The sequence below is a fragment of the Onychomys torridus genome, chromosome 3, assembly GCF_903995425.1.
Source record: "Onychomys torridus chromosome 3, mOncTor1.1, whole genome shotgun sequence".
Lineage (NCBI taxonomy): Eukaryota > Metazoa > Chordata > Mammalia > Rodentia > Cricetidae > Onychomys > Onychomys torridus.
In genome coordinates, this window is record NC_050445.1 from 81,895,813 (window position 1) to 81,918,818 (window position 23,006).

The 23,006-nt window shown below is 40.7% G+C and overlaps 1 protein-coding gene and 1 pseudogene across 5 annotated transcripts in view; one reads left to right on the forward strand and one right to left on the reverse strand.

The window, feature by feature from the left end:
- Nucleotides 1-23,006, forward strand: part of Lhfpl3 (LHFPL tetraspan subfamily member 3) — a 520,977-nt gene that overhangs the window by 272,460 nt on the left and 225,511 nt on the right. The gene's annotated exons all lie outside the window — the stretch shown is intronic.
- LOC118579871 lies at nt 15,605-16,519 on the reverse strand (annotated as a pseudogene).

The window sequence follows — 23,006 nt, forward strand, 5'->3', positions numbered from 1 at the left end:
TTCTTGCATCTGTGTTCACAAGGAAAACTGGTTTGTTGAAAACTGGTTTCTTTGTTGAGTCTTTATGTGGTTTGGGTATCAGGGCAACTGTGGTCTCACAAAATGAATTTGTAAATGTTCTTTCTATTTCTTTTTTTTCTGACTCTATAGTGTTTATTGGTAGTAGAACAATTTAACAAAACACAACATTTTGGTGCCTGATGTGCTAGCTTTTGCCACATATATACTAAAATTGGAATGGTACAGAGAATATTAGAATGGCTAATTAGATAAAAATTAATCTAATATAATTAATAATTAGATTAATAAGACTGCTAATAAGTTTTGATTAGAAGGATGACATGAAAATTCATAAGGCATTCCATATTTTTAGTTCAAAGCCAGTGGGCAGTAGTGGCTCATAGCTTTTTTTTCTTTTTTAAATTCACTTTACATACTAAATACAGATCCCCCTCTCATTCCTCCTTCTGTTCCCTGCTTCCCCCATCCCCATATCCAACAGGGTAAGTTCTCCCATGGGGGAATAGCTAAGTGAGCTTGGTGCATTCAGTTGAGTCAGGACCAAGCCCCTCCCTGATTTTTCAGGGGTGAACAAGGTATGCATCATTGTAGACATCTGCATCTGCTTCCATCAGTTACTGGATGAAGGCTCTCTTGGTCTGTGTCAGGGAGCATCTGTGATTTCAGAGGATCATGGCTTGCTCACAACTTTAATCTCCCTCTCAAGAGGCAGAGGCAGGTGGATGTCTGTGAGTTTCAAGCTAGCCTGGTCTTCAGAGTGAGTTCCAGGAGAGCCAGGGCTGTAACATGAACAAACCCTGCCAGTGACTCAGTCATTGCATTTTCTCTCCACACATCCTTCTGTTCCTTCTGTTTCTATTTTGTGGAATAATTTGAGGAGTTTAGCATTAACTTTTCTTTGAAAGTCTGGTAGAATTCTGCATTAAAACCATCTGGCCCTAGACTATTTTGGATTGGGAGACTTTTAATGACTACTTTGGTTCCACTAGGGGTTATAGGTCATTGTTTATCTTACCTTGATTTAGCTTTCATAAGTGGTACTATTGAGGAAATTAACCATTTATTTTAGATTTTTCCAATGTGGTGGGGTACAGATTTTTAAAGTATGTACTTGTGATTCTCTGGATTTCCTCACTATCTGTTTTTATGTCCCCCTTTTCATTTCTGATTTTGTTAATTTAGATATTCTCTCTGTGTCTTAGTTGGTTTCAATTAGGATTTGTCTATCTTGTTGACTTCCTCAAAGAACCAACACTTTGCTTCATTGATTCTTTGTTTCTATTTTATTCCAGCCTTCCATTTGATTATTTCTTGCTGTCTACTGTTCTTGGATATAATTACTTGTTTTTGTTCTAGAGCTCTCAGGTGTGCTATTAAGTTGCTTATGTGAGATTGCTCCAAATCCTTTATGAAAGCACTTAGTGCTATGAACTTTCTCTTAACACTGTTTTCATGGTGTCCCATAAGTTTGGGAATGTATTTCCACTTTCATTGAATTCTAAAATGTCTTTCATTTCTTTGTTTATTTCTGTCTTGACCCATTTTTCATTCAGTAAAGAGTTGTTCAGTTTCCATGAGTTTTTAAACATTCTGTTGTTGAAATACAGCTCTAATCCATGGTGATCTGATAGGATCCAGGGGCTATTTCAATATTCTTGCATCTGTTAAGTGTGAGGTCAGTATTGGAGAAAGTTCCATGAGGTGCTGAGCAAAAGGTATATTCTTTAGTTTGGGTGAAATGTTCCATAAATATCTGTTAGTCCATTTGGTTTATTATATCTGTTAGCTTCAATATTTCTTTGTTTAGTTCTTATACAGATAACTTGTATATTGGTGAGAGTAGAGCTTCAGGGTCTGGGAAAGGTATGGTGCAGTCTGGCGGTGTTCTCCGGAGAACTCTGCTTGGTCTTCCTCCAGCGTCCAGAGTCCCAGAACCAAGAGAGGCCTCTCCTCTTGATCCTGGGTCTTCAGCCTCCTCCTTCAGGACCACCTTGTGGGCATGACCATTACCAAAGCCTCAATGGGGGTTGGAACTTCCAGGCCAAGGCTAGGATGGCTACCCACTACATCTCCCCCTTTTGTCTAAATAAGAAGGTTCTAACCTAATACAAGATGGGTTAATTTAAGATAGAAGAAGTAGATAACAAGAAGCCTACCACGGCCATACAGTTTCTAAAGAATGTAAGTTTCTATGTGTTTACTTGGTTGGTTCTGAGCATCTATGGGCTTGGCAGGTAAGAGAGATTTGTCCTGACTGTGGGCCAGGAAGGAAAACTCTAACTACATCCCACTATCAGTATGTGAGGGTCAATATGTGATTTAAGCTTTAATAGTGTTTCTTTTACAAAAGTGGGTACCCTTTTGTTCAGGACATAGATATTAAGAATTAAAATATATTCTTGATGGATTTTTCCTTTGATGAGTATGGAGTATTCTTCCCTATATCTTTCATTAGTTTTGGTTTGAAGTCTATTTTTTTAGATTTTTTTTTAGAACTTGGGGTTTTCATTGCTGTGAAAAGACACCATGACCATGGCAACTCGTATAAGGAAAATATTTAATTGAGAGGGCTCATTTACACTTTCAGAAGTTCAGTCCATTATCATCATGGGACGGAGCATGGCAGCATGCAGGCAGATATGGTGCTGGAGGAATAGCTGAAAGTCCTACAACTTGTAGGCAGCAGGAAGTCAACTGACACACTGGACAGTATCCTGAGTGTAGCTGAAGTTTTTCTGTGTCCTGGCCTGCTGGAGATTGGGACAAATCTCTCCCACTTGCATCGCCCAAGAAAACACACAGAGGGTTATATTAATTATAACTGCATGGCCATGGCTCAAGCCTTTTGCTAGCTAGCTCTTATATCTTTAATTAGCCCATAACTATTAATGTATGTATCGCCACATGTTCTGTGGTAAAACCTGCACCCCATTACATGTTGCTCCTTTGACGGCTCACTGGAGTCTTCCCCCTTCTTCCTGTCTCTCCCTTTGAACTTCCTGCCTGCCTCTAAGCTGCCTTGCCATAGGCCAAATGGCTTTATTTATCAACCAATCAGAGAAACACATTATTTGCAGCATACAAAAAGACATTCTCCCATCACTTTCCCTTTTCTGTCTAAACAAAAGGAAGGTTTTAACTTTAACCTATTAAAATTACATATAACAAAACAGTTATCAAGCAAGAATTGCAGTTACAAAACTAGTCTATTTGTATTTTGTAAAATTAAAGAAAATTTTTTATCTATTCTATATTTGTGAGTCTAAAGTTTCATATCTAATTTATCTTTTATCATAACCAAGGAAAATTATAATGATCTAGTCTTCAACTACATCAAAGACCTCAGAAGGTCTAAGTAAACAGAAAGTGCATTGTAAGCAACTTTCAAAAATATATAATGACAGAGACAGCTGGCTGCCTGGACAGTCATCCAAAGTTCCTCTGTAATCTTGGGGCATCCATCTTCAGCCCATAAGTCTAGAGTCTCTCAGTCACTTTTCTCTGTGTCCTTTAGAATGTCTGGCAGTATCCCCATCACCTGAGCATAGGAAGCCTTAAAACCTGCATCCACAAAGACACACTTCCTCCAACAAGGCCATACCCTGCTAGGGGATGTCTTTCTATATGCTGTAAATATGTGTTGCTCCCATTGGCTAATGAGTAAAGTTGTTCTGGCCTATGGCAAAGCAGCTTAGAGACAGATGGAAAAGGAGAGAGATGGGGAAGAAGAAAGCCAGAGGGAAGATAGATGCCAGCTGTCACCATGGAATGAGCAGCAAGATGCCAGGAGACTGGTAATGCCACAACCACAATTAAACTTACATATTAATAGCAATGGGTTAAGTTATAAGAGATAGCTAGCAAAAAGCCTGCCATAGGCCATGCAATTGGTAATTAATATTTAGCCTCTGGATGATTATTTTATAAGTAGCTAAGGGTTTGCATGGCTTGGAGGGACTGGAAAAACCTTCCAGTTATATTTGGCTACCCAACATGTTGGCTTGACTTTCTACCAGTATGGCAGGTTCACAGCGTGTGTGCTTGAGTGCAGCATGGGAGATTCCTGCTACAGTACACAGAGGTATCTCCAAGCTGTACAGCACACTGCATGGTGGATTTAGCTTTTACTCATATAGACAAAAGGGGTTTATGGGCCAGCTGCATGCTCCCTGATGGCAGCATGGACCCCAGAGTTAGCAGGGTAAATGTGACTCTTCTGGGTTCCCCTGCCATGTTGAAAAGCTGAAATGAGTAGAGTCAGCAGCCAAAGCTGTTGCTTCTCTTAGCCATGCTGCAGGTTTTTTTTTTCTCCTTTTTTATTTATTATATTTGTGTTTTAGTTTTACACATCAGCCATGGGTTCCCTTGTCCTCCCCCTCCTGCCCCCACCCCCACCTTTCCCCCAACCCCTCCCCTCCATTCCCATCTCCTCCAGGATCAAGGCACCCCTGGGAATTCATTTAAACCTGGTGGATTCAGTCCAGGCAGGTCCAGTCCCCTCCTTCCAGGCTGAGCAAAGTGTCCCTGTGTAAGCTCAAGGTTCCAAACAGCCAGCTCATGCACTAAGGACAGGTCCCGGTCCCACATCCTGGGTGCCTCCCAAAGAGTTCAAGCTATTCAATTGTCTCACTTATCTGGAGGGCTAGAAGACATCAAAAATAAAGTGGAGGAGCATGCCATGCTGCAGTTTAAAGCAATAGATTCACAATAATACAGATTCAGATGGAATAAACCTCTAAACAGTTTACAATGTGTGTAAAAATGTACATAGGCTTGGAAGAGAGAAGAAAATGAATATAGATAGTTATATTAAAAAATAGCTTTAAAAATAAAGTCTTTAAAGAGACAGTAAAAGTAATATAAAAATAAGCCATGTGAAGATGGAAATCACACACAGAATCTAGATTGTATTGTCTTTGGGATTTTTAACTACAGAAAGACATTTGATTGTAAAAGCTGCTGAGTTAAGCCAATATATATTTTAAAGTATTTATTTGAAGTATCTTGACTTTAAAATTTGTGTCTAAGTATACATTGCTTTGGAAAAAATGTTCTGCTTTTGTTTCCATGAAAGATGAGAACCTGTGGATTGCTTCCAGGCTAATATGGTTTGATCAACCAAGATCCTCAAAAGGTCTCCAATGACAGCCATGGCCCATGAATAATAATTCATCCATGAATAATCTCACACTAGTGAAACCAAAAGAAGGGAAACACATACCACCACCAACAACAACAAAAACAGCAAAATAACAGGGTCAACAATCATTAGTCACTGATATCTCTTATATCAATTGTCTTAATTCCCCAGTAAAAAGACATAAACAGAATGATGCAAAAATGGGATTCATCCTTCTGATGAATCAACATCCAAAATTAGCTTCAAGGCAACTGGCTGAAATGATCCATCCTCACATACTTCTGCAGCCAAGATTTAACTATAATTCTTAATTTTCTCAGGATCCCCATACAATTACCAGCAACTGTTTTACATTGCTATGGATTTTAGTTATTGATACAAATATAAAGTTAATTTTGTCCTATATGTATATTTCTACTCTTGATTAAGGTATTTTGTCTGTTCAGATCATTTGAAATTGTAATGTATAATTAAGAAATACAGGTTAATAATTAGTCATCCATGATAATCACTCTTGAAGTCATGTTAGTTGTTTTCTAGTATACATAGATATATTTCAATTAGGTAGGTAATCTTCAAACACTTCAAAGACTTACAGATTATAGCATTTAAAATGTTTTAAAAACTTAGACTTTTCTGGACAATGAGACACATTTGCTCCTGGTACCACCAATTACTTCAAGGAGAATGATGGGCATTGAATAAACTCATTATGGACTTTGTGGCAAAAGTTAGCCTGCTGTGGATATCACTCTGTATAAATAAAGTGCTGATTGGCCAGTAGCCAGGCAGGAAGGATAGGGTAGGCAAGACAAGGAAGAGGAGAAGGCTGGGAACAGGAAAGCTGGGAGGAGACACTGCCAGCCGCTGCCAGGAGAAGCAACATGTAAAGACAAAGCCACAAGCCACGTGACAAAGTATAGACTAACAGAAATGGGCTAAATATAAGAGTAAGAGCTAGACAATGGTATGCCTGAGCTAATGGCCAAGCAGTTTAAATAATATAAGTGTCTGTATGATTATTTTATATGTGAGTTGTAGGATCACAGGGGCTTGGTGGAACCTAGAGAGAAGCTCTCCAACTACATTAGCCACTGGGCAAAAAAGTGCCCTTGTGTTGACTGATTGACAGTATGAACTTTGCAAGACAAGATGGTTCTTCAGGTTCCTGCTTTGCAGAGGAGACTGCCAGACACACTACAGGACACAGAGAAGCAACTGAAAGACTATAGGATGAAGAGGGATGCCCCAACATTACAGAGGAACTTTGGGTGACTGTCCAAGCAGCCAGCTGTCTCTTGTCATTATATATTTTTGGAAGTTGCTTATAATGCTCTTCTTGTTTACTTAGGTAATATTATATCCCTCTGGTGTCTTTGATGTAATTGAAGAATAGATAGTTATAGTTTTCCTTAGTTGTGATAAAAGATAAATTAGATATGAAACTTTAGACTCACAATATAGGATAGATGATAAAATATTTTCTTTAATTTTGACAAACACAAATAGACTAGATATTGCAACTACAATTCTTGCTTGATAACTGTTTATTATATGTAACTGTACTATGTTAAAGTTAAAACCTTCCTTTTTTATTGGATAGAAAAGGGGAGATGCTGGGGGTGTCTTTCTGTATGCTGTTAATATGTGTTGCTCCCATTGGCTAATGAATAAAGCTGTTTTGGCCTATGGCAAGGCATCTTTAAGGCAGGTGGGAAAGGAGAGAGATGGGGAAGAAGAAAGTTAGAGGGTAGAGAGACACCAGCTGCCACCATGGAAGGAGCAACAAGATGCCAGGAGATTGGTAATGCCACAGTCATGTGACAACTTACAGATTAATAGAAATGGATTAAGTTATAAGAGATAGCTAGCAAGAAGCCTGCCATAGGCCATGCAATTGGTAAATAATATTTAGCCTCTGGATGACTATTTTATAAGCAGCTGAGGGCCTGCATGGCTGCGTGGGACTAGAGAAATGTTCCAGATACAATACCCACTCCAACAAAGCCACACCTCCTAATAATGCCACTCCCTGTGAGATTATAAGGGCCAATTACATTCAAACTGCCACATATTTAAATGGCTACACAGCTTAATTCTTAGGTTCATTTGCTTGGAATTTCTTTTTCCAACCCTTCACCCCGAGGTAATGTCTAGTCTTGATTTTGAGGTGTGTTTCTTGGATACAGCAGAAGGATGAATCCCATTTTTGCATCATTCTGTTTATGTCTTTTTACTGGGGAATTGAGACAATTGATATAAGAGATATCAGTGACTAATGATTGTTGACCCCTGTTATTTTGCTGTTTTTGTTGTTGTTGGTGGTGGTATGTGTTTCCCTTCTTTTGGTTTCACTAGTGTGAGATTATTCATGTATGTAGTTAACCTCCTTACGATGGAGTTTTCCTAGTACCTCTGTAGGGTTGGGTTTGTAGCTAGATATTGTTTGAAATTTTACTTTATTATGGAATATCTTGTTTTTGCCATCTGGTGATTGAAAGCTTTATAGGGTATAGTAGTTTGGGCTGGTATCTGTGTTCTCTTAGAGTCTGCAGCACATCTGTCCACTCCCTTCTGGCTTTTATATTCTCCATTGAGAAATCAGTATAATTCTAATAGTCTGCCTTTATATGTTACTTGGTCTTTTTTCTTGTAGCTTTAAATATTCTTTCTTTTTTCTGTATGTTGGTGTTTGATTATTATGTAGTGAGGGGACTTTCATTTCTGATCCAATCTGTTTGGTGTGCTGTATGCTTTTTGTACCTTTCTAGGGCATCTCTTTCTCTAGGCTAGAAAAATTTTCTTCCATGATTTTGTTGAAAACATTTTCTGGGACTTTGAGCTGGCTTTCTTCTCCTTCCTCTATTCCTGTTATTTTTAGGTTTGGTCCTTTCATAGTGTCCCAGATTTCTTGGATGTTTTATGTGAAAAGTTTTTTTTTTAATTTATCATTTTCTTTTTGATTGATATATCCAATTCCTCCATTGTATCTAATGCCTGAGATTCTCTCTCTTACATCTCTTGTTTTGTGTTGGTGAAGTTTTCCTGTGTAGTTTCTAAATTTTTCATTTCCAGAATTCTTTGAGTTTGGGGTTTCTGTATTGATTCTAGTTCCAATTTCAAGTCTTGAACAGCCTTATTTATGTCCTTTTATTACATTGTTTGTGTGTTCCTGGATTTCTTTAAGGGATTTATTAATTTCCTTTTTAAATACCTCTCTTGTCTTCATAAAGGTTGTTTTTGGGGTCTTTTTCTTGTGCTTAAGCTGTTTTGGAATATTCAGGGCCTGCTGTGGTAAATTAGCTTGGCTCTAATGAAGACATATTGCCCTGGCTGTTGTTGATTGTGTTTTTATGCTGGCACCTAGGCATCTGGCTTTGTCTAGGTGCTGATTTCTGGATTTTTCTTTGTTGGGTGGGTGGATGCTTTGTTCTACGGTTTCTGTTTCCTCTCTGGATTTTTAAAGAGTGTAATAGCTGTGTGTTGCCTGTTTTCCTGGCCTGTTCATCTGGTTTGTTCTCAGAGAATGTCTGCTGGTATTAATAGTGGCTAGGATACTGGAAGAGTGGGGGAAAGGAAGATCAGAGAAGATCTTTATGACTCATTGGTGATGGGGTCAGAGAGAAAAGGGAAACAAAAGCAAGTTTCCTGCTACAGAGCTGAGAATGCTGAGCTAAAGGTATTGGATCTCAAGATCAACGGGAGAGGTGTGGGTCTGCCTTCTTCCTAATGGTTGCCCTGGAAGGATAGGCTTTTGGATTAGCAGGCGGTGTAGGCTGGGGTTGGGGTCTGGGGGAGGGAAGTTAAGAGGGGACGATCTGTGGGCTCCACAGTGGGTAGTGGAGAGGTGAAGCTGCAGCTGATGTTCTGTTGCAGAGCTAGGGACAAGACTGCAGGTTTGGGTCTTGGGGAACAGAGAAAGAGGAGAATGTCTTTGGGTAACCTACCTGGTGTGGCTTGTGGTTTAGCAGGGAAGTCTATTTGTTTGTTTTAAGGTGTTAGGAAAATAGTATGATGGGAAAACAATGCTCCATCAGACAACCTATACCAGCCTCCTCTGTATCACAGCTGGACACCAGTCACTTATAAATGACACAGGGTTTTTTGACAGAATCAGATTCTTGAGAAGCGTGTAATCTTTATGAGTTTGCATGGTTTCTGTAAAAGGCTTTATTCTCTGAATTAGGATAATCTGAAGTCATCCTGGACATTTGACTGTTAACTCTTAATTAACTCTATTCAGGAAGGGCCTTGCACAGATCATCTGAAACACTGAATGAAAAAATACCTATGTTAGATATTGACATATCACATCACCTTAGAAGTATATTTGCCCCTTACATGATCTTTACTTAGGAAAACAAATGTTAAAGGCAGGCTTTTATTTTCCAAGAGAACATATTCTGTGGATGAGGACCCAGAGAAGGCTAAGAGTTAGTGGACTATGAATCTAGGTGTGTGTTGAACGTTTTGATAAAGCACCATTTTCTGGTCCATCTTCTTTCCAAATAACTTACAAATAACCAAAAACAATAAAGTTTGAATGTCCAAATATATCAGACAAGTTATATGGCAGAAAAAGCTGACAAGGCCCAACTTTATATCACCAACTCGTGAGTCAACTTAGAATTATGAGTAGTTTCCCAGTTGAGAAGGAATGTGCTTAGCTTAGCATAGCCATGGGAAGTTAGGATAAAACATACAGAAGCACATGAATGAGCTCATTTGTGTTTTAAGGATAGTTTGGCCAATATTATGGAATAACTATAAGGAATAATTGTATACCAGTACATCTCTCACTCAGTAGTCCTATTTGTTCCTTTTTCGTTTGAGGTACTCTAGAAACCAAAACTGACTTCTTCTGGGGAAACAGTGACCAAGGAAATAATTCTTTTTCTGGGAAATTTCCCATAAGTTTACAAAAAATCAGGGGGTTTCCTTGGTCGCTAATAGATAATGCAGTTTTAGTGACCTTTTCCTTCTTAAATTGAGTGATACAATCATACCCTAAAAGGAAAGGCAAATGGTAGAGATCAAAGCTTTGTGCTGGAATGTCGACAGGGCTACCTACTCACATCCTCCAGGAATTAGGTTCTACCCAAACTTTTGTTTTGTTTACAGAGAGAGGAAAAGCAAAATAAAACTTCCTCATGGATTTAGTGGCGATCTGTCCTCCTCTCCTTACTGAAGCTAATGCTTCTGAAGAATACATAGATTATTAAAAGCAACCCAAGTTTTATGCCCAGACATGGTAAAAAAAAAAAAATGCTAAAATACTAATTTTGTCTTTGCTCTTTGAAATTTCTTTGAAGCAATGCTTAAGTTGCCTTGCAGTGGGATTTTCCATTCCTTCCCTGGAGTAATCTGGTTGTTCCAAAAATAAGTATGACAGAAAACAAATGCAAGTGAAAGTGTCTAGGTTGAAAACTTTTGTTTTAGTCTCTGCTTGAATTTCCAGAACCATTATGTCTCATGTTTACAAAATAGTGGCTTTTGTGAATTTTCTCTTTTCTTCTTCTTCCTTGTAAAAATTCTTCCTTCTGTGTAAAAGACAAAACCCCCTTCTTCTTCCCTATAACCTTGGTCCCACCCACTACACAGGAGTGACAGGAGAGGATGGAGTGCCCAGTTTCCATGTGCTAGAGATTTGAAGGCATGGTCTCAGCTTTTGAAAGCCCTGTTACCAGTTGGCACTCTGAATGCCTAAAAGCCATTGAACCCAGCACTTGGATCTGAGCCACTGTCTCCTTAGAGGTGTTTTTAATTTTGCAAAGTTCAGTGATTTTCTTCAGTCTTATATAGTTAAAGGTTTACACCCTTTCATTTCTAACATCAGTTATATTTAACCAAGAGTGTGGAATTTCTTGTTTACTTCTTTTGTTCAAAGTATTTTTCATACAGACTCAGTTTTGTGTTTGCTCTGCAGAGATGGCAGAAACACCTACTGGAAGTTGCCATCTAAATGTTGTGAAACATCTTATCAAGAAGGCATTGGCCCATCAAATCTCCCTAAATCACTCTTGCTGGTACACCTTTGGTTTATTCTTCTGCCTCTTCTACAAGAAGGAAGCCTTTCTGGATCTTGTTTCCTGTCAACCCCTTGTCTAACACAGAAAATTGTAAAGGGATACAGTAGAGAGGCTTCTCTGAATCTTCTTAGTGATACCACAACTTACATAAAACAGTGTTTGTACATCTGGAAGAACAGTAATGTATCTACTTTGGTGTTCTCTTTGGATGAATGAGATAATCTATAATGTTAGCATTATTATCTTGCTACTTTTAACTGTCATGACAGCCTGTCATAACGCATCTCCATTATCATTTTTCATATAGATTTTCTTGAAATTTCTACCTTTATCTTGAGACCTCCAGAGTAAAACTTGAGCACTAAGGAAATTAAGTACCCCATAAAGGGCTGTAGGTGAGTAGAACTTCGTCCTGGCTGCATGTCAGAATAATTTATACAGAAACTGTATAAACTATTAATACTTTGACTCCACCCCCAGAGGTATTAAATTATTAGGTGTGGGATGCAGTCTGGGCCTGAAAATTTTCTGTGTGTGATTCCAATGGGTACTCATGGCTGGAAACTGCTGTTTCTGTTTACAATAGGTTCATTTGAGTAACAGAATCCTGCATTTTTAACATTTTACCTTCCAAAAATACCAATACATAGTCAGTTCAAAAGGAATTATTTTCACTTCTGTTGTAAGCTGCCCTGTCTTTTGGTAGAAGATGCTAATCACAGAACCATGATCTTCTCCATGGAAATTTTTGAGAAATCACTTAATGGCCTGGTAAGCTTAAGTCTCTCAGATCCAAGCATTATTAGGTAATGTCATCTTTGCTGTATATTACCTATAGCCATTGATAAAATATTTCACATTGATGAATTGTCAGTAATCAAAATAGCTTGTCACTAATATCACAAACTAGTTAAAATACTAATTGTCAAGTGTCTCTTTCCCTACCAGATAAATATTTCACTGATGCAGTCATAAAATACAATTGTAGTTTTTAAAGCTTTCTAGTAGACTATGACACTTGAACTGGGGAGTGGTTAATCTTATGGCTACAGATGTAAAACCTCACCTCCTCCACATCTTCTCACTCAGACCTCTCATCCCAGCATGAGTCTGAGTGCAGCCTGCCAATGCTCAGAGTTCTTCACTAGATCCTTTCAACCCCACAGCCTCCCAAGGAATCCTTTTCCTCCAGTCACTGCCAAGAACGTCACCACGGAAATAGGATGGAATGATCATGAGAACGCAGACACACTGGAGCAAAGATGAGCCTCTGCCCACTCCTGAGAAAGCCCACTCTAGAATCTGTCCTAAGACACTAGGTGTACTATTTTCTTCATGTACCAAACTGAACATTTTATGATGTTCAGGACTGTATAAAGATTCCTTGGTACCCAGCAGCATGCACCGTGCAGCAGGAGGAAGCCTTTATTTGTAGCTATCAGAGCCTCAATAAGAGCTATGAGAAATGGAGGCCCGGGGCAGACTCTCCTACTGCCTGCTGCCCTTAGGATACTCTGTCTCCTCAGTCCCTGCTACTCACCTGTCTATCATCCATCTTATTGGTTTCCCAGATTCAATCAAATTTAAACATCACCTAGGGGAACTTTTAAACTATGGGAGTTCCACACTTCATTGACAGATCAATAAAACAAAAACTCTAGCCACTGGCATTTTTTTAAAAAACTGCCCTTTCAGTTTTGAAAAATATCAGTTATTGAGGTTCACCGACCTGTGTCCCTCCTCCATCATCCCATCCCACATCCCCTGTGAACTTCCCTGCCTTTGCTCTGATAACACAATAAAGAAGTTATTCCCATCATTCCAAGTTTCTCAGTTGAACTTTATATCTGATTGTCTAGACTCTCTTTATGGCTTTGCCTATGGAGACTCAGCCTGTCCTGTTTATCACACATCTGCATAGCAACATTGAGTTGGCTAGACACTTCCTGAAAGAAGTTACACTAGAGACAATTCCATCATGGGAATTTTCTTAACTCCCATTTTATTTTCCTATACTATTTTGATTCACAAAAATTAATTTTGCCTAGCAATTAATCTATTAATTTGTTTATTGTTCTTTCTACTTATTGTCATTTTTTTATAAAAGGAACAAAACTGGGTCAAGGGTGGGTTGGACAGATATGATCCAAACTTGAAAAAGGCAAGAAGCATTTGAAATCAGAGTAAGGGCACAGAAGCATCCCTCATCTTACAGGGATTCTGTGTCAGAGAGCTCCGTGTTTGTTTTATTGAATAACTATTTCATTCAATGCCAACTGTTGTGTGCACTCCTGAAAAACACAGATACTTATTTGCATAGTAAATAACCCTCCAGCCCCTTCTTAAGGATTTGAAAGAGGTGTACCTATAGCATAAATTCTCTATTTTGGGTGAAGAAGTATGGGCATGTATATGTGAGGATATTCTGTGGACCTGTGTGTGTGTGTGTCTGTGTGTGTGTGTGTGTTTGTGTGTGTGTGTGTGTGTGTGTGTGTGCATATGTCTGTGTGTGCATGTGTGTGTGTCTGTGTATGTATCTCTGTGTGTTTTTCTGTGTGTGTATGCATATGTCTGTGTGTGCATGTGTGTGTGCGTGTCTGTGTGTGTGTTTGTGAATGTGTTTGTGAGTATGTGCACACCATGCCTGTGTACGTACTGCAGGTGTCATTCCTCAAGAGTCATTTCATCTTGAGTTTTCTTCTTGCTATCTTGTTGATTGGTTGGGTTTTGTTTTGTTTGTTTTGAAGGCAGGATCTGTCATTGGAACCCAAAGTTCTCTGATTGGGATAGGCTAGCTGGATAGTGACCTCCAGGGGTCATGTGCTATCACTTTCCAGTGCTGGGATTACAAGTGTATGCCACCGTGCCTGGCTTTTTATGTGAGTGTACTGAACTCAAGACATCCTGCTTACAATAGCAAGTCCTTTGCCAACTGAGCTGTCTCCCTAGCCCAAAGCTGTACACTTAGTTCTTCCTTTGGCCCTCCACTTCCTCAAACCCCACATTAGTGGCAGCATCCCCATGGATGTTTTTTAAAACATAGGCCTGGCCTCAAGTGATTGAACTTGACTCGGGTCAAGATCTGAGTACTAAATCTGTAAATCTGGGGGCAGGAGTTGAGAGAGAACAATTTCATTTTTCTGGGTAGCCAGACTTGTTGTCTGTCAGGCTAAGCTTTGCGGAATGACTGCATGTTTTACTCAGGCTGACTCCTCTATCCCTGTCTCTTCTATCCAAGAGCAGACAGCAGAGAGATCTCCCCAGGAAGCCGGGTGGCTGTATCAGAGAAGAACAAACTAGCCTCCAGGACAAAGCGGCCTAACCTTCCCGCTGTCTCTTAGGAGGTCAAGGAAATAATGAAGGCCCTGAAGCTCCTGTGAGAAACTCTAGGGCCTGGGTCTGAGCCTTAGCTCTCTCCAAACAGTGAGCAGGCAACTCATTTAACCTACCTTTGCCCCAGTGTCCACAACCATAAAACAAGATTGACTTGGTGTGCCTACTGAATGAGACAATACATAAAATGCTTAAACTCGATGGGAGGCCCTACCCTTTCTGAGAGGTAGATGTGGGATAGGACTGGGGGAAAAGGGAAGGAAGGGGAAAAAATTAAATAAATATAGTTTAAAAACCAAGAATGGGGTTGGGGATTTAGCTCAGTGGTAGAGCACTTGCCTACCAAATGCAAAGCCCTGGGTTCGATCCAAAAGGGGGGGGGATGCAATGGAAGTTCACTGCTATCGTTGTTAACAGTTTTAAGAGACTTTTTCAATTGGAGAGTTTTGTTTTTTCAGTTTCTCCATATTAGAGAATTAGGATCAATCATTTTACATGGCAGCACTAACTGGCTAAGTTAATCAACTCCCTGAAGCTGCCTGACTACATCATGGTGGGAAGTGGAGGAACTCTCCTGACATAGCTCATGGAGTGGGTTTTCTTTTTATTATTATTATTATTATTATTATTATTATTATTATTATTATTTAAGACCTTTATTAACAGGTGCTTGTAGTTTGTTGGCTTTTTAAAAAAAAAATCAAGTTGTAAACTTTTATTACAAATTAAAAATGAAGTTCTTAAAAATCTCAACTTGACCAGATATGAAACAATTTAAAAACCATTAAAGGTGTATTGAGAAAAACCAGACCTTTTTTTTAAAAACAAAACAAAACAAAACCAAAAACCAAACAAACAAACATTTGTTGTTACCAAAAAGAGACATCTTTAGGTAAAAATAATAAAAACCCCATGCTGCATAGATAATGCAGATAGTTCTAGTGTATCTGGTCAACCGGCAAAAGCAAGCACTTAAGGTCTTCAGCTCCAATCTTTGTCCATTTCTTATTGCTGGAATTTCATATCATTTCTTCTTGTTGGATGACCAAACCGGATGGCGGTAGAGATGGTAAACCGACGTTTACTCAGCCCCGCCCTGCTCAGCCTCGGGAGCGGACCAATTCTCAGCTGGTAGATCCGCTGCTTTTGTCTCTTTGCCATCTTGTGGTTTAGGGTTCTCTGGGCGTCTGTGTAGGTAACTGAAGCTGCGGCGGTACCGACGTAGAGGTGGCTGCTGACCTTGGGTCTCGTCTCTTTGATTTTCCTTGTCCTCTTCATTGCCATCCTCTCTAGGCTGTCTTTGGCAAGGAGAGCCCCTGCAGAATCGTGGTCTGTAACCCCGATACATATTCTGTCTCACTGGTCTACCTTGCTCTCCTGCATCCTGGTTGTCAGCACCCTCCATCACTTCTTGCACAGGAGGGTTGGAATACTATGGTCGACGCCCATAGGGTCTCCTCAAGTAGTAAGGTGGGAACCTTTGCCTGCCTTCGATAGGGCCGGCATTGTTGGGCTTGGCCTTCAGGAGCGCTTTCCGATCCCTCGTTATTTTCCCCCACTCTCACTATTCTGGTAATTTTCCTGGGAATTGCATGGAGGACCCCTACTACACGGATAGCGTCTATAACGTTACGGTCTGCTGCGTATTTACTGCCTTGAACTGGAACTCCACCAGGTCCTGTAACATTTGCTGCCTCTGCACCCTTTTCTCCTTCAACAACATCAAACTCCACAGTCTCTGCATCTCCTACACTGCGAAGGTACTTCTGGGGTTATTCTTCTTTATGGCAGTCTGGTGTACAAATACGTCTTCCTTGGTGTCATTCCTGTTGATGAAACCGTATCCGTTCCTTACATTGAATCATTTTACTGTTTCCAAAACCTTCGTTGCGATGACCTTCTTGTCCCCGCCGTTGGGCACCGCCAATGTGAGGCTGCTGGCGGCGGGCGCGGCGGGCGTGGCGGGCGGCTGCTGGGTCTTGGCCTCGCTGCTCATGGTTGCAATGGCGGCGACCGCTGTGGCTCCTCCCGGGGTGTGATGGTGACTAGGCAGTGGTGGGGCTCTCAGGGCTCTCTGGGGGACGCTCTCCGCTCCCGCTACCGATCGAACTGGAGTGGGTTTTCTTAAGGCAGAATATTCCAGCAGGCCTGCTCTTTGGAATCAGGCTGTTTATTTTCTGAAGAGCCCCTCTTCAGCTATCTGGACAGGATTTTGTAGTGAGAAGGATCAGAGGCTGGCCCTGACTCCAGACACCACCTCTTACTAATTGAGTAACCAAGAATTAAGTCCAGACTCTCTGATCCTCATGATGGTTTATAGTCATTGTCAACCTGATTGCATTTGAAATCACCTAGGAGACACACTTCTGGGCATGTCTATGAGGGTGTTTCCAGAGTTTTCCTGAGGAAGGAAGACTCAGCCTGGATGTGGACAGCTCCATCCCATAGGCTTGGAGGCATAGACTCAACCAAAACAAAACAAAAAAAGGGGGGTGGAGGGAGCAAATGGAATGCTATGCCAGCATTCATCTTTCTGCTTCCTCACCAAGGGTGCAGTGTGACCAGCCACTCTCTCCTTCCACCAAGTCTTCTCTAAAGCCCTTCAAACTATGAGGCAGAATAAGTCCTTTCTCCACACTGCTTCTGTTGCATGTGTTGTCCCGATGAAGAGAAAATAACTGATACACCTGGCTGTATATACTATTCTGGTGATCTGCTATTCTGATTTCATTCTGTTGTGAGACAAATGCCATGACCGGGCTTACATTCCCAGGTCACAAGCTATCACCAAGGGAAGAGTAAGAACTCAGCAGAAACTGAGGACAACATTTCTTGCAACATTACCTCCAAACAGGGAAGCCACAGCCATGAAAACAGAGCAAAAAGCATGGAGGAATATTGTTTGCTGTTTCACTCCAGGCTCATGTGCAGATGGCTTCCTTATTACCTGCCAACTGAATGGCACTCCCACACCAACTAACAACGAAAACATCTTCCACAGGTATGTCCACAGGCCACTCTGACCTAGCCAATCCCTCAATTGAGAAGGCCTTTTCAGATGACTCTAGGTTGTGTCAAGTTGAGAGCTAAGGCTGATGCAAAGCTCAAGTAACTTAGGCAGAGCAATGACTCCAAAGCCAGATGCATTGTAAGTGCATCAGTAAGTCAGCCGTTTGGTTTACAAACATACTTTAAAATTTGGTAGCTGCTCATCAAGGACTCTAAGTTTTCTTTTGTGTAGTGTACCTTGTGTACCATTAACATTCTCTGAATTACCAGTAGCGTCATTGTAAATGAAGGAAAATAGCAATATATGTATATACTGAGAAATTATGAGTCAAGGTTTATTTCTGTGAAATAGAATACATGAATTGAAAATGAAATCAAAACTCTTAAGCCTGCATTATCTGGTTACTGTTGGGAAAACAGATCTACACTCGGTGAGAAAATGAATTGAACTGAGAACACTCTCCAAGTTTATTGGTAATGTACATCATGCTAAAGCAAATTAAATGGACAGGCAGGTTTTATGCTTGACCTAATCTAACATCAACGTAATTACAGAGGACTGTATGTGTGACCTGTCATTAGTCACTAGGTTGATATTCTACAAGTATAATATGTTCAGAGGACAGCAAGGAAACTCAAATTACCAACTCACTGTTAATGTAAAATGCTTCTTTTAGCCAAGTGGTAGTAGCACACACCTGTAATGCCAGTGCTCAGAAGGCAGAGGCAGGCAGATCTCAGAATTTGAGGCCAGCCTAGTCTATATAGAGAGTTCCAGAACAACCATAGCTACACAGTGTCTTAAGACATGAGAAATGAGAGAGAGAGAGAGAGAGAGAGAGAGAGAGAGAGAGAGAAGTAAAGGAAAGAAAATAAAAGGAAAGGAAAGAGAATAGAAGAGGAGAGGAGAGGAGAGGAGAGGAGAGCAGAGGAGAGGAGAGCAGAGGAGAGGAGAGCAGAGGAGAGGAGAGGAGTGCCCCTCCAAGGTTTTCCTGTTTGACAAAAGACTTTGATAAGCTTTGAGAATATACATTTCCTACTTAAAACAGGCAACAACAAAATAAAAGTGAAATTCAAAAAGAAGAAGAAGAAGAAGAAGAAGAAGAAGAAGAAGAAGAAGAAGAAGAAGAAGAAGAAGAAAATAGTGCTTCTCTTATTCAGTCTAGGCAAACCTCTGCTGAACACCAGACTATGCATAAGTGCCAGGGCATTGAGATGAATATGCCTAATTCCTGTCCTGAACTCCATCCTCTAGGCAGGCACTTGTAATGCCAGGAACATAGGAACATGAGTTCTATAAACATAAACAGACAGTGTCTACCCCAGAATCATGAATCTTGTCCTATGCCAAGTTAAAAGTATCATAAATGCCATCAGTACCTGGGGCAGCTATGAAGTCTAGGGGCAGATTTGTCCAGTAATTCCTTTTCATTTATGCTATTGGCAATGCCAGAACTCCTTTTCACTGTGTAACACAGCAGTTGAAGCTATGGGTTGTTCACTTGAGTTTTCAAGAATAGGAAATCCATTTGTAAGGGTCAGGTCTAGAATGTTGTACACACACACACACACACACACACACACACACACACACACAGAGTTGAGAAATGTCTGTGGTCTTCAACACTCATAGTGCAGTACTCTGAGCTATCACAGACCCACTGCCAGTGCAGAGCAGTTCTTGACTTCTAAACACTGAATTTAGCTTGTGCTAGTGAGTCCTGCCTAAGAAAAATATTCATCAAGCCTCCAAGGAAACATAGGGAATTAGACTTGACCTATAAGCCTGAGTTCTCCCGGCATCTGGGAGGAAACTTGAAAGACTTGTCTGTCTTCCTTTTGCTACATTGGTCCATTTCACACATTTGCAGTGCTTCCCCACACATTTGTTTCTTCTGTGCCATATGATTCAAGAATGTGTTCTGATGTGAGCAGAAGTCAACCAGGAAAACTCAAAGGGTCTTAATTTCTTCCATTCTAAGAACTTAAAAACAGCCAGTGTAAGAATTTCCTTCATTCTCCTATTTTCCTCATTGCCCTTGGTAATTATAGTTCCTGACATATTTCTTATGTTCCTTCAGGGAAAATGAGGAAGAGAAATGCATGACATTTGAAACAAGAAAGCAAAACTTGCTAGAAAGCCTACAGGATACATTTGCTAACAACCCAGTAGCTACACAGGAGGAACAGAGTTGAGAAGGGGGATGAGTCAGCCAACCATTTTCAAGGCTCCCAAAGAACTCCTGATCAACAGGGCATACTGGGTGGATCAGATTCTGTACATTCATCTCACAGATGCAGATGATTTGAGGTGGATGGACAGAGATCAAAATAGATTGAGTTCTATTGGCACTGCTATCTGACTTCCCAGGAAGGCTTCAGTGAGCTGATGGGAAAGAAATGCCAGGTATCTAGATATCTGATCTCAGCTTCTGTACATTCATCTCACAGATGCAGATGATTTGAGGTGGATGGACAGAGATCAAAATAGATTGAGTTCTATTGGCACTGCTATCTGACTTCCCAGGAAGGCTTCAGTGAGCTGATGGGAAAGAAATGCCAGGTATCTAGATATCTGATCTCAGCTTCTGTACTGACCTGTATTGGTATCTCCAAAAGAAAGCATGGAGACAATTATCCCTGAAAGACCACTTTTCTATGCAGGAAGCCATTGGCACAGTACTGAGCATATTATTCCAACTTAGAGGCTGCTTAGGTTCTCAACAGAGACAGTAACAGCTGTGCACACTGTGTGCTTAATGCCATACACTCAGTGTGTTCAGGAGCTCCTGGGAAACTGTTCATAAGCCACACTGAGCACCCACACTTCCTAAGTTCTGAGACACAGCTCTCCTGTGACGTGTTCTGTTGACATCTTCTTTCCCTAAACCTTCACAAAAAGGAAGTTTGCCCAGTAAATCAGTGAAGCATCAGAGAATTAAGAAAATGTAATAGAAACTAATAATAAAATAATAATAATATAAATTATTCCTATCTGATGTTTTAAAGATGCAAAGGTAAAGTAAGGTTTGCTAACTTCTCTTGTGTCGCTCCAGCTGGAGACCAAGCTTGTTTTATTAGTCTTTCTCAGGGTAAAGGTAATAGGCACCATGATAACTACAATATGGATGACACTTACTTTGTGCCAGCCCTGATGTACATGCTTGTCATACATAAACCTACAACTACGTGTGTAGGGAGTTATATCAAGCAAACAGGTCTTAAAATTAGCTTTGCTTGCTCAGACTTCAGCCAGCCCATCTGACCCATGGTGCCATTCTCTTCATGGCAATGGAACACTGCCCCTCAGGAAACATGTAGGAATATGTCATCCCACCGCATTTGACACATCCTTTTAAGTGCCCGGCCCCAAAAATCATAGGATCTGTGTAGACAAATGCTGCTTGGACCTTCCAAGTTCTTGTTATTTGTCTTCACTCCTTGGCTGCCTATCTATTGGGCTGATGGACAGTAACAGTGGATGGTGCCATACAATCAAGGAGTCAAAAGAGAGCTTCACTGTACTGAGGAGCCATACATTTGAAGATGTAATTCCCTTTATTCCATTAATTTGAAGAGCAGAGAAAGGCACTGGGTTGTGTTCTAGGAGTGACAATGTGCTATTGAAGACTACAGGGAACATATGGAGGAATGGAACAAGGAAATGAAGGAAATAAATCATACCTGTCCAGGAAGCATTGGAAGAAGAGAGGAGTCAACAACCCTGCCTGGGGAATCCAGAGTGCTTTCCAGAGAAGGTGCTGTAGGTCACTCAGCACTCAATGCTGGGTGAAAAAGAATTCTATATGAACAAGAGCCCTGAGGAATGCAAGGTGGATTTGGGGTACCAAAAGATGGAAGAAGCTGGACCTATTCACTAGTTGCATCTAGGAAGTTGAGTGTGACAAGGGATGAGAGAAGTAGAGGATCAAACCATAATGTTTTGACAAACTGGCTGCAATTTCCTGTTTGGAGGCCACAAGAATGTCATTTAAATTCTAGGAGAGGAAGTAGAAAGAAGATCATGATGAGGAGGGAGAGATCTTAGGGGCTGGGAAGTGATGTGATGAAATGTGTGTAGAAAAAAAGGCAGAAAGATCTCTTATAAGATGAAAGGGAATCAACTGGATATGGGAGGGCATGGAAGAAAGCAATTGAAGAGGGGAGTAAATGACAAATGACATAGATGAAGATGCCATGATGAAACCAGTTGCTTTATATTATAGTCTTAGCAGTTAAATTTTAAAAATTAAGCTTTGTGCCAGTGAGCTGGCTCAATGTATAAGGGAGCTTGTCACCAAGCCTGACAATGTGCATTCAGTCCCTGAAACTAACATGATGGGCACAAAGAACTGACTCCTGCAAGCACTGTGGCATGTGCAACACACACACACACACACACACACACACTCAGCACTTGCATGTATACACACTAAATACATTAAGTAATTTTTTAAGTTAAGTGTTTAAATAAACAACTTCAAGGAGAGGAGTCATGTAGGACAGCAGGTAGAGAGAAAGCACTTCTGTATTCTAAATTGAAATCTGGGCTTTCCTTGCGGGGGCTCTACTTAAAATGCTTTCAATGGTGTTATGGTGTCATTGAACCCAAGGCCTTAAATTCAGAAGTGTAGTAGTTGGTCCACATAGAACTGGAGTGTGTTTAAGAAAACAGAATCTCAATCCTGTCTGAGAGGCCTGCTGAGCCCCTCAGTGGGACCCTTACAAAACTTCAATGAGCATTCTTTCTAGATCTAGGAGCACCAGCACCCAGAGGCAGGAGAAAGCCTTGTCACAGTGTCTCTGTTAATGCCCTCCAAGCAGTTAGTTCCAGTAGAAAGTTCACAGGAAATACAGCAAGGGGAGTACACAGCCATAGCTGCCCATATGGAGGGAAAGAGTTGTGATCAGATGCTCTGTGCTATGGGGCAATTAACTGTATGTAGAAGCAGCATATAACAAGAGCCTATCCTTAAGCCACCATAATGTGACAATGGCTTTCTCAGGTGTAACAGGAATTGCTAAATGGTCTTATTAATAAAAAAAAAATCCAGAGCAAAGACATTGGGGTGAAAGCTGAAAGATCAGAGAAACAGAACAAGGCAGCTACGTTCTTACCTCTATGAAATCCTCAGCCTCAAGAGAGAGACTTTCTGTTTACTCAGACCTTATATACCTTTCTGTGTCCTGCCATCTTACTTACTTCCTAGTACTGGGGTTAAAAGCATGTGCCACCATACCTGGCTCTGTTCCCACTGTGGCCTTGAACTCTCAGAGATCCAGATGGATGTCTGCCTCCCAAATGCGTGTGCGACCACTGCCTGACCTCTATGTTTAATACAGTGGCTGGCTTTGTCCTTTGATCCCCAGGCAAGCTTTATTGAGGTACACAATATATCAACACACTCAAGGACAGATGGTGCAGCCTCAGAAGATGCTGGAGAACCATAGATGTGGAGACTCCAGGGAGGAGG